Source organism: Stegodyphus dumicola, chromosome 6 (genome assembly GCF_044657685.1).
Source record: "Stegodyphus dumicola isolate Sdum_Otavi_A_Nest chromosome 6, ASM4465768v1".
Taxonomy (NCBI): Eukaryota; Metazoa; Arthropoda; class Arachnida; order Araneae; family Eresidae; genus Stegodyphus; species Stegodyphus dumicola.
The window spans coordinates 190719130-190731912 of record NC_140773.1 but is presented as its reverse complement, the minus strand read 5'-3'; the positions used below and the strand labels follow the sequence as shown (position 1 = coordinate 190731912).

At 32.5% G+C, this 12783-nt stretch overlaps 1 long non-coding RNA gene across 2 annotated transcripts in view; it reads right to left on the bottom strand.

The window, feature by feature from the left end:
- Positions 1-12783, bottom strand: part of LOC146996914 (uncharacterized) — a 136545-nt gene that overhangs the window by 38618 nt on the left and 85144 nt on the right. The gene's annotated exons all lie outside the window — the stretch shown is intronic.

Sequence of the window (12783 nt, the reverse complement as noted above, 5' to 3'; positions counted from 1 at the left end):
ACTGTTATTAAATGCATTATGTTCAATACTCAAGAATGAATACAGATGCAGAATAATGTTACTGTCTAAGTTGAGCTGCTTCAGTTTGTAAATAAATTCCTTATGCTACGTGAAGCTTTGGCAACGTCTAACATAAAGATGGCAGTTATCTGAAGTTCATATATGATGAAACTATGAAAATCATAATCTGAAAGCGCTCCCTACTTGTAAAAAGATTCCTTCGGAAGCGAAATTGTTCATATGAAAAAAACTGAAACTCGTATAGAAAACTTTAGATAAATCAGTCTTTCAGTGATTTAGCTGGTACAGGAAGCAGGCTAACAAGCCTGCAGATTTCAATTCGGTTTAAATCCTTGCAGGGCTTTAAAACTAAAACGGAAGTATCATGGCATTTTCCTATGCCTTGGGAAAATATGCAATGTGTGTACATGCGCTCAAAATATAGTACATTTAGTTATACACTTGTAAATTTAGTTGTTTCTGCTATGTTTTGTTAAGCACATTATCTCAGCCAGAAGCTTTTCTGTTGTGATGTTTCAGAATAATACGTATAAATTTATTAGGAAAAGCAAAGTTAGATATAATTCAGCAGTGGAAGCAAGAAATATCTGTATTATAATTTAGTCGATATTTATTTCAATTTCTTTAACATGCTTCTTTTTGGCCAATGAGTTTTCAATATAAACCATTGCTTTAAAGATGTAAAGGATTTATATCTTTCTCTATCCTTATAAACATGAACTGCATTGCAAAGGCGGGCATATTACTCTGGTGTTTCTGCGTTTTATCTTTCAGTACTTTTCTTCCATAGCTACCCTATAGTCTTGCCGAGTTTTGGAGCGTTATTTACCGCTGCATTCTGTTCCCAGCCAATTTCTACCGTATTTAATGCAATAATTTTATAATAAGTATATATATATGTATGTGGGTACATATATATATATATATATATGTGTATGTGGGTACATATATATATGCACATATGTATATAATATAGTAATATAAGTAGTGTAATAGAACGGAATGACAAATAACATTTTTATTAATTATATGTGAATGGGATTAAAAAGTATTCCATTAAATAAAATAACAATTACATATAAAGTGGAAACAAAAATGCATTGAACAAAATAAGCATAAACGTAACCAAATATTTATTTTTGGCAGACAATTTCTGATGAACACAGTTCAGAAATTGCTGTTAGTAATGCGTCGAGCACGTTATCACTACCGAAGTGACGGGGGAACATGAATTTAGGTAATTATGATTCTAGGTGATAGCGAGTCGTACCTCTGTTAGATCGAACATTTCAAAAAATATTCATTACATTTTAAATAGTCATTAAACAGCCCGAAATTTTTCTAAAACTGTGTAAACATCCTCTGTATCTGTCATTGGTTAGAGAATTTGGGCCCCTGCAATGACAGTATGATATTTGTCTAGCTTCAAGTTTGAAAACATTTTGTGAAAAGAAATCTGACGTTTCCATGCTTTTATTCTTTTCCTGACGGATTCTAAGTACCGTTATTCCGCACAGACACTACAGTCGCAAACGTTCATATTTTATTCAAAATGTTTAATTTTGTTGCGACTTTGGAGGAGTTTACTTTTCAAATTTGCTTATAGTTAAGATTAACCTCCTATTTAAAACTATACCATTGAATTTGTATAATTTTCCGGTCTAAGCGAGCATTGTGATAAGAACCAAGAAGGATGGGAGAGAGTTTTATTCAAATATAAGTGTCAGTAAAACTTAAGAATAATTATTATCTTTGTTAAGCTCTGTAACTTGTGCTGCTGACCTTAAGGGTCACATAATGTAAATTACTGAACTGGTTTGCTAACTGTATAAGGTATTTCTCCCACCTTCTTGGCGTGCCTTCGTCGTGTAGTAGTCTGCATGCTGGCCATGTATTCCAGAGGTCAGCGGTTCGATTCCCGGCGAAGGCGTTGCTCATTTTTTCCTTCTCCTGCTTCCAAAAAAATACCTGATGTCTCTAAAACTGCATATAGTAATGTAATGCTATACCTTTAATCATAATAATTCATGTAACCTATTATAGCACTAAGAATGAATGTGCATTATTTTATTCTGGAAGTTTCCTTTATAATTTGAAAATAAAATGAGATATCTAAATGAAAATTCAAACACTGAGTTCAACAAAATACAAGGAAAGAACAGCTTTAAGGAATACAAATATTTTCAGAAAAGGCTGTTGCTTAGTAAGACGAACTGAGAAAAAAGACATTTAAAGTTACTGTTATTCTTGCCTTTCAAAAGAACCGGCGGAATACGAAAATATAAACTATTATTGACAAATATGACGAAACAATGGGACAAGTAAAAACATTTGCAGAAGATAATGCAAAGACAATGAACTTGCTACGTAAGTTTTTTCGGAAATTCTAAGAAAAGCGCCAAGAATAATGATCAAAAATAGTCTCACGGCGTATCAACAAACACTGGGGAATTCAAGAGGGAAAAATAATTTGCATAAAATATCTCTTTACCCCCAAAAATAAAACTTCGGGTTAGATATATATATCATAAAATAAAACAATAAATGAAAATACAGAGAATCGGTGAATTCAATCAGCTATTGACAGGAATTACTTGGTATATATTCTTCCTGTTTTTGTGCATTTTTCTATTATTTTAAGACAAAAAAATTACTTATTTTGCTTGATGGAGGATTTTTTTTTTTTTTTTTTTTTTTTTTTTTTTTTTCCTGTAGGCGTTACGTTAACGTAATCATTAACTGATGCAAGTTATTAAAATGTTTAATGTTTTAATTTGGTAAAATTTTAATCGTAAAAAATCTTAAGAAAATGATTACATCTTCATAAGATTCTGAAATTCTTTACATTGATTTCCGTTATTTAAAAAGTTGCGAATAAAACAGAAATATTTGCAATTCTTTGCTACTTTAGGGACTGCCAATCATCAATAACATGCTTATAATATATAACATGCTATATAATATCTCTATATATTTATCAAATAATAGGGGGACCGGAAAATAATGTCGTTTCTGCGCATGTTGACGACAACATGCTAAGGGCAGATGTGGAAGCAAATCCATGTCAAACACTCTTAACTAACCTTGGTCGACCATCCTAGAACATTTAAAGCAGAATGGTAAAATAAGCAAAGCAGGTGTTTAAGTCCCTCATTATCTGTCCTATCCATCAAACAAACAGAACAAAGCCAACCTATCCATCACATGCAACGTATTGCTTCAACGGCACCATACAGAACCGTTGTTTGATCATTTGATTAGTGGAGACAAAAAAAATAAGTCCTATATGATAATCCAAAACTCAAAAGACAGTTTTAATATGGGTTACAAAGGGCTTACATCCCGAGAAGGCGCTTCTGGGTGTTTGATGCGGTATTCGCGGAATTGTTCATTTTGAATTGCTGAAACCTGGACAAACTGTTAATGCAGACCTTTATTGTGAACAACTGGATGGAGTGAACCAATCTTTAATCGAAAAATATCAATTGTCAACAGAAAAGGCGTCATTCTGCAGCACGACAATGCAAGACCGCACTGTGCAAGACGGACACTGGAAAAAATTAATACCTTTAGTTTGTCTGCATGTAATAGTTGTAGAATTATCCCAATTTAAGGTTTAAGTGGTACTAAGCCTAACGAGGCCGCCATTTCTTTGCAATTGAAACTCTTAGTAGAATAGTGAATTATGTCAGTTGGTGCACCAACTTCAATGCCTTTTTGCCCAGTCTGATCAAAAGTTAATTTTCAGTTTTGTGCACCGGCAATTTTGTCCTCCTGCATGTTGGCCAAATTGCTTGTTTTGGCGTTAAAAACTCTAATTTTTAATTGTGAAAATTGCTTTAATTAGTTTTAAATTGTATTTGGTGTTATTTATTTATTTATTTATTTTTTGTGCTTTACAATGTTTAATGAAAATGTTTTAAATTTTTATCTATTTTTGCCTCACCGTGAAGTGAGAACTGACTTGATTGAATGAGAAATATATGTGTAATAAAATTCAGGGAAAAAGTTTAAATGAAGCGCGGCAAAAAATGTGTACAATTTAGTAGGCCGTACAAGGAAGTCATACGGTGTACATATCAGATATTTTAATTAATGTACAACTGGGCTAGCTTGTGTCATAAACTTTTAATTGTGTATGAGAGATTAATAAAACTTTGATTCAAGCTATTCATTATTAACTAAGTTTTTGGTGACATATTTAGGTTGAAAACGCCTAATCATATTTTGCTTTGAATGCTGTGTAGAAAGCACAGCAGCAATATAATTAGTGACCGAGATTTAAAAAGTCTTCTCTTTCAGATGATTTTATATGAATTGATTTGCAACAAATTAACCTATTTAGCTACAACCAGCTATTATGTAAAATTTAAACATATTATTGAAGTTTACTGAGGATTAGAAGGAGAGGGGATTTAGATGTGACTTCTAACCTAATTTACTCATCTTCGGTTGTGAGGCCAAGCACATTAGGATCAAGATATTATAAAGAGCCACTGATTTTATGAAACGTGTTCTTGCTTAATGACAGAATATCTTTCACTTCCAAAATGGATTCATACATACCAGTTTGTTCATTTCAGCTATGTCTTAAGTTTTAGCAGCATAATTGCATTTTTGTTGACATATTTAGGCCGAAAGCGGCTGATCGTATTTTACTTTAAATGCGGCGGGGGTAGCACACAAAGCAGCAAAACAACAACTGGTGGCAGAGTTTAAAAATATTTCCGTATCCCCAGAAGGTTATTCACCAGGGCGCGTGGGATAAAATTCGCTCTGGCATCTCGAGAGGGTTAATTATAGAATGAGATAGGGAAAGTGCCGATTTTTGCCACGGAGATCACAAGTAGGATGAAACAAAGAAAAAGGAGAATGAATATGTGAGTCATCGCTGCTGAAGATAAAGGATAGTTGGCTGCGAGGACTATTGTTGGAGCTTGACTCTATGTTTTGCAAATGGAGTTGCAGTCGTTTCGCGAGTAAAAGAGCTTCTGATCACATCGTAAATGCTGTGTTGCAATCTTGAAGTTAGTGAGTGTACAACAGTTTTAGGCTAGTAGCCCACGAGTGTGAAATGAGAAATGGATTTCGAAATTACAGGGGGGCGTATTGAATACAGAGGAGAGCCCATGGGATGTCTCACTGGATAAAAATTTATGAGTCACTTAAAAAAAAAAGAAATGAATAATGAGTCACTGAAGATGGTAGAAATTTAACTTATCTCCACGATTTGAGTCATTGGGGGAAACATCGGAAAGTAAAGAGAAAGCTAATTAATTTATAATTTTTTATTGAACGTAAGAATTTTCCTAGTACATAAATTTAATTATTAATCTTAATCTTTCTAAATAAAAATAGTATATTTCAGTGTATTGCCAAATGTGTATATGCGTATCGCTTTAGATTCTTTCTTTTTAAAAATCTTAAAAAATACAAAATCACTTGATTTTTATCACATGTTTTTAGCAGAACTATATATTATTATTTATTATTCACATTAATACAAATTCAGTTTGCTTTAAGGTTACTTGATTGGATTGATTACTTAGATCACGGTAAAGCACGCAATTGATTACTTAGATCACGGTAAAGCACGCAAAGGCTATTTGTCTCGTATGACTGTCTCGTATTCGCATTGCACATGGAGAAAATCCTGAAAGCTTCCATGCAATCAACTCATTTGCCGGGTTTTGAGCTCGGGTCTAACTACCAGTGTTCAGCGTTTCACCATTCGACACGCGGCTCACTAGCGGCCGATGGTTAAAGTCGCTGAAAGCTGGTAGTTCTGCCCAGAGTTCGCTCTGCGAACGAGCTGGCTGCATGGACGTTTTGGTGGTTTTTTCCATGCGTAACGTGCATACGAGCAGTTTTCCATAGAAAATAATCCATAAAAGCCTCTTCCCCCTTAGGTAGAAAACCCTGGAGTACTTTGTCGTAATTAAATATACCATAACATTCAAACTCGCTGTTGGATATATTGTGTTTTGATTTATTAAGGTGGAAGTTAAATAAGGAAACGTTTAATAGAGGTTAAAGAAAATACTAAGTTTAATTCTTTACTTCTAATTTTTTTGGAAGGTAATATTATCAGTTACTAAGCAACGCCTTCATGTACACTGCGGGAGAGGGAACTGAAAGCTTTCATATTTTACATTATGCCCGAAGGGGCGTTTTTTTAACGTTTTGTGCGTTATAATTACTTAAATATCATGTCCTTTGCACTTAAATCATAAAATACAATTCAAAAGCAATATCGCAAAATAATTTTAAAATGAGCATATCTTTAGAATTTCTAATACACAATCTCGCGAGATCGAGATAATTTTTTTTTTTTTTTTTTTTCCGTACAGTGTTACCATTGCTCGCTTTGAAATCGTTTAGTTTTTTAATCAAAAATTCGTTGAAGTGTTACAAAATAGGAAATAGATAATAAAACACATTCCAAATTTGGGCTTCTGGATGTCCATATTCGGGTGGAAATGTACGTTATTCAAAATGTGATGGCTCTAGGCACCGTTTATTTTATCACAATGCGATAAACCTACATACCTTTATGCAAATTCTTCATTATTTAATTTCTTTAAATATAATACAGGGCTCTAGTATTTGGTGGCAACAATCTGAAAAGTGAACCGACATTTATAGAGAATCAAAGCAAAATGCCAAACGAAATTAATAGTCCTTCTGTGCAAATTGCCCCTTGGGACTAAAAAAAAATGGGACAGTTATCTCCCTTTCTATTGGGCCGATTGACGAAATTCAATTTGCGTTTTGCATGTCTCGAAAGCGCGACTTGGGATATATATTAGATTTATATATAGCATTGTTCTAATATAGGTATTTTGACACAAAATCGGAATTTTTCTGAAATGACATGCCAATTGTTTTTCATATTTCGATTCTACGACTCAATTATGCCTAGATATTAAATTTTATAATTTTTGGTGAAAAATTTATGGAGAAATTAAAAAATTTATCTTGGCTCATTTTTTTCTCTAAGATGATGGTAAAAATATTATAGGTTATAAATCAAAAGTTTTTTCGAAGCGTTAAAAAATTATTTAAAAATACAAATTAAAAAAATATATTATAAAAAAATGGGCGAATTTTATTTGGAATGAATCTAAATTTCGAAGTGTGAAATAGAAAATAAAATAGGTTTAATAAAAAGAGATACGTATAAATATATACCAAATTTAATTAACATGGGGGAGCTAACATTTTGAAAGCTAATTGTTTAAAGACTACTCCTGCGACAAAACTTGGCACTTTGGCATAATTTGAGTCGCAGAATTGAATTACAGAAAAAAAATTGGCATGCCATTTCAAAAAAGCTCCGATTTTGTCAAAATACCTATATTAGAACAATGCTATCTATAAACCTAATATATATCCCATGTCGCATTTTCGAGAGGTAAAAAACGCAATTTGAATTTCGTCAATCGGCCCGGTAGAACGGGAGATATAGAACTGTCCGTTTTTGGGGGGGCGGGTGCAGTAAATAACGTAGATGAATTTAAACTTTTGAAACTGTAGAGTCTGTTGCCTTTTTTTGGGGGGAGGGGGCTGCAGTAAATAACGTAGATGAATTTAAACTTTTGAAACTGTAGTGAGTCATTTTTACAATTTCATTCATTTAAAATAATATCGCAAAATTCTGCGATAATCTTAGGCTAGAAAAGGAGAATATATATATCTGTGTGGCGTAGATGCAGTAGTGAAGAAGGTAAACAGCGCAACAGCATGTCGCGTGTGTGTGTGATTTTGGCAAAGCCTCGAGGGCTATCTGCCTAAGAGGAGGGATGCCTTCGTGGAGGACTTTCTAAGGGAAACTGGCTCGTATACACGTTACACATGGGGAAAACCACGAAAACGCCCATGCAGCCAGCCCGTTCGCGGGATTCGAACTTCGGACCGAACTACCAGTGTTCAGCGACTTTACCGCTCGGCCGCTGGTGGGCCTCAACAGCATGTCGCAACAGCGGAGGAAAATAAAATTAGCTTTGTTTGGCCCTTTATCGCTTTTTTATGGTTTTTAATTCAAGAAGTTATCGATCTGGTATTACTTTCAATGAAACTGATTTTTTTTTTTTTTTTTTTTTTTTTTTTTTTTTTTTTTTTGTGAAGTAATAAAATACTTTTCACTTCTTCTCCAAAACGTCGGTCTGCGCATACCTCTGGAAATTATATCTTTTTTAAACTGTAAATCTTGGTTTATTATTTTATTTATTGTTGCTACATATGTATTTTTAAAGACTTTGTAATTAATTTGTGCGTGTTTCCTTTTGTTACCAAAAATTTAACTTAAGAAAGATTAGGAACAACGTGCACGTTTTCCGAGTATTCGTTTGTAGTTTTCTTCCCCTATAGAAGTAATGATTGGCAGTTTTTTCCTTTACGATTAATAATGTTCCTTATTTTGCACTTCGAAATTTTAATAGCGTGTATTTTATACTTTTTTGAATTACGGAATAGAACTATTTCTCTTCGAAAAGCGAAAAAAAAAATATACATATATATATATCCTTCAATCCACAGTTTGTCTATATGCCACTTTCTGAAAGAAGAATAACCATCAAAATAGCAGACTATATTTCTCATTTCAAATAATAGGTTGTTGCCAGAAATTGGCGTTCCAAAACCTTTGCGTTTTTGAAATTCTTTATCGAAATCATTATCAATGTGTAAATGTGTGAATTCCATCAGATGACAGTCGTCAGTTTCAGTTTTGAACAACTATGTTTTTTAAGTAGCGATAAGTTAAAAAAATTTTAGGAATAATAAATAATATATATATATATATATATTTATTTTTTTCCTTTGAGAACATACAGACTCCCCGTGCACCACATATGTACAACACGGGGCTTACAGAAGTAAGTTAATTAGAACATTAAAGGTTACATGTATAAATAAACATTAAAAATTACATGCATAAATAAAGCGAACAAAAGCAGAGAACAGCAGTCTGGACTTCACGAAAACAGATAAGTTCACTGGCCTAAATTAAAAATAATAACAACAAAAATGACTGGTAAGACCTGAGTTCCCGTTTCTATGATTTTTAACATAAAACGATCATATGGTTTTGAAATAATAAAATATTAAAAGGAAATCCTATTGAATTCTTGTGGTAGAGATTTTGGAATATTTATAGCCGAGAGGGAGGAGGAACGCTGCTGCCATCTTGGCAAATCTGACTTTTTGCCAACCGGGAGATATTTTCTAAATGGATAGTAGAGGGGTAATACCGGAAATAATTGGGGAAGAAAAAGGCAGAAGAGTTATCGCTCTAAAACATTGGAAATAATTAAATTATTTTAATGAAAATAACGTACATAAGTTTTAATTATCTCACATTATTAGCTGTTCTTAAACAAATTAATAGCTAATTTGATAAAAAAATAGTTATAAGAAAATACTCGCTTTGAGAATTTATAATTGACATCCCATTATTCAGGTTAAATAAATTAAATTTTTTCCATGATAATTTTAGAAAGTAATACGCTTTAAAAAAGCGAAAACAAATTCATTTCTTTCCATCAATAATTTAACTATGTTAATTCATGTAAAAAAGAAGTAATTTCAAAAATCTCTTTTATAATGTTTTCATTGTGTATATTTTTGCATCTTCGCATATTGTTTTCCTATTATATATAGTATGAACTTTGATTATCTTTTTAACATAGAAACAGTGAAGTAACAATTATATTTTAGCATAACGTAATAATGTACCCTAAATGTACCGAGAACGATATCATCTACATTCTTATCATTAACAAGAATAGGATATAATGTTTTCATTGAACTATACAAATCAATTTATGCACTAATGAAAACTCTAAAAAGATATAAGTAAATATATTAAAAAAATATAAGTTAATAATAAAAAATATATTACTTGTCCCTAAAATCTCCAAAAAGCTAAAGTAAACACCAATAAAATGAATATTCTGCGAGTTCATGCCTAATACAGAAAGTACAGTTTGGTTACTCTCAATTTGCTATATTTTATGCTGTAGAGTATTCTCGAAATTTATTAGCTAGTAATTCTAAAGGTCCTGTCATCGATCTTGTTTTGCTGTTAAGGAATTTTGCCTTAAATAACCAAAAATAGATTATTGGGTTTAACTATCGCATCTAAGAATATATCTAAATGATACTACACTAAATTCTCATTGTTGTATTCAATAATTTGAAATCAAGGAATAGTTTATCAAATAACAAAGAGGTATAAGTCATTTAAGTGCTATAAAAGCTTTGTAAAGAAAAACATCAAAGGCTGCAATGGACAAAATTAACAAAATGCTGTTGAAAGAGTGGTTGTGAAATCACGTTATAGAGACCATTAAGTATTTGCTACTTGGTAACCTGAAAAATTATGTCGCTCTGGCGGAAATTCGAAACACAGATCTTCTATTATTAGCTGTCCCTTCTAACCATAAGAACTAGCACGAAAGAATGTAACAATTCCTTGCAGTTTTCCTCACGTAAAGAGTGAACGAAGAGCGATACGAGACCCAGTCATCCAAATCCAAGTGAGGAGGAATTATCATCTATAATATTTTAATTTCAGGTAGCACTGTAGATTCCATTAGACATTTCGGAGAACGAAACATAAAATCATTCACAAGATGAGAGCACGTATGGCAGAAAGAGATAATTCCTCACATCGTTGGAGGTCTTTTCTGAAATTCTGAAGACGTAATTTCTCTTCACAGAATTCTTCGAGCCACGCATGATCGCCTTGTGTTGATAAAGTGCACCTTCGATGAGTTGAAAAAATCGTCAAAACAGATTAAATGAAATCGGAAGAAAATTATCTTTATTAAAAGTGATCATTTCTAATGTTCGTTTGCTATTTAAAAAGACAAATAAAACTAAAATTTGGGTTTCACGTGCTATTACAAAGATTCAGAAATAGTAATATTTTACTAATTTTTTTTCACTTTTGTCTAAATTCGAAAATGTTCAGGTCAACGCAATAAAACTCCAGCGAGATCAAAGACTGTCTGGGAAAGCTGAGTCGTCTTTTTGAAAAAAATTGCAGTTAAAAAGAATAATGTGTTTTTATTCCCATCAAACTGAACATATAATACGACTAAGGAGACGAGTTCTTAGACTCGAAATCCTAATAAAATCTTCTTATATATGATATGTATCTCATAAAACTACGTCTACTGTTATTACATAAGTGATTATATAAGGTGTTTCTCCCGCCTTCTTAGCGTACCTTCGTGGTCTGGTGGTCTGCCCGCTGGGCGCGTATTCCAGAGGTCCGTGGTTCGATTTCCGCCGAAGGCGTTGCTCATTTTTTATTTCTCCCGCTTCTAAAATACCTAATGTCTCTACAGTTATATGTAAATTAACTATATAATAGGTATGATAATCCATTGATACTCGTAGAATGTATGCATAGGACATTGCTATCCTCGGAATTTCGAAACTCATAAATTTAAAAAAAGCTTTGGGATTAGGAAACATGAATCTTCCCGCTTTCATCATGCTTTAATCTTTAAAATCCTAACCTAAAAAACGATTAAACGTTTTAACTCAAAATTTTGAGAAGGTTAGTTACATTGAAGTCTAATAGGAGCGATTTAAAAAATAAAAGTACTCTATTATTGCAGTTTTGAAGGAGGCCTGGTACATCAACTTCGTTAGATGTTCTGAGTGTCATACTGAAAATGTGCTTTTATGCATTCTTAAAATAAATACGTTTTGAGTTTTCTTATTTTCGGGAAAAGTTGTAGCGTTCTGTGTTTAATTTTTATATACGCTAACTGCGGACATTCCCCTTATCCCCTGTACTTGCTTTGACATAAAATGTATCCGAAAAATTGTAAAAAAATAAAACAAAAAATATTACGAACATTTAAAAAAAGGGGGGGGGAATTGCAAAGAAAATATTTGATTAAAAAAAAAATCTGAAAGGTTTCAGATTTCAAGTTACGTCCAAAAGGGCGTTTTTTTAACGTTTTGTGTGTTACCTTTATTTATTAAATATTATGTTCTACGAACTTAAACCATAAAATTCAGTTCAATAGCAATGTCGCAAAATAATTTTAAAATGAGCATTTCTTTAGAATTTCCGATACACAGTTCTTCGCGCTGGAGATAAAAAGGTTTTTTTTTTTTTTTTTACCCCGTAGAGTGTTGCCATTGCTCGCTTTGAAATTCTTGAGTTTGTTAATCAAAAATTCGTTAAAGATTTACAAAATAGGAAATCGATAATAAAACAAATTCGAATTTGGTCTTCCACATGCCCATATTCGTAGGAGGATTACGTCATTAAAAATTCGACGGCTCTATGCACTGTTGTTTTATCACAATGCGAGAGATAGACATATATTTATACAGATTTTTTCATTATTTAATTTCTCCAAACATAATGCAGGACTCTAACATTTGGTGGCAACAGTTTGAAAAGTGAAACTGACATTTATAGTGATTCAACGCAAAATCGCAAAACGAAAACAATAGTCCTTCAGGGACAAGGCCCCTTTGGACTAAAAAATTGAACTGTTACTAAAGTGCGCCGCTTTCTCTCTTTCAAAGCCGAAAAGGGCTATTAGTCTCGAAACGCCATTATGCCTTGTTTAACTTTTCATTCGAGTCTATTGCGATTTGGGAAAACGTAAGATGTTAGTCTTTCATATTTAATTTGTATACTATTAATTAACAATCTAAGCAATTTAAAAGTAATAAATGCTGCTCTAAAGAATATTACTTTTTTACTTTTTAATCTGATTGATTTAAATA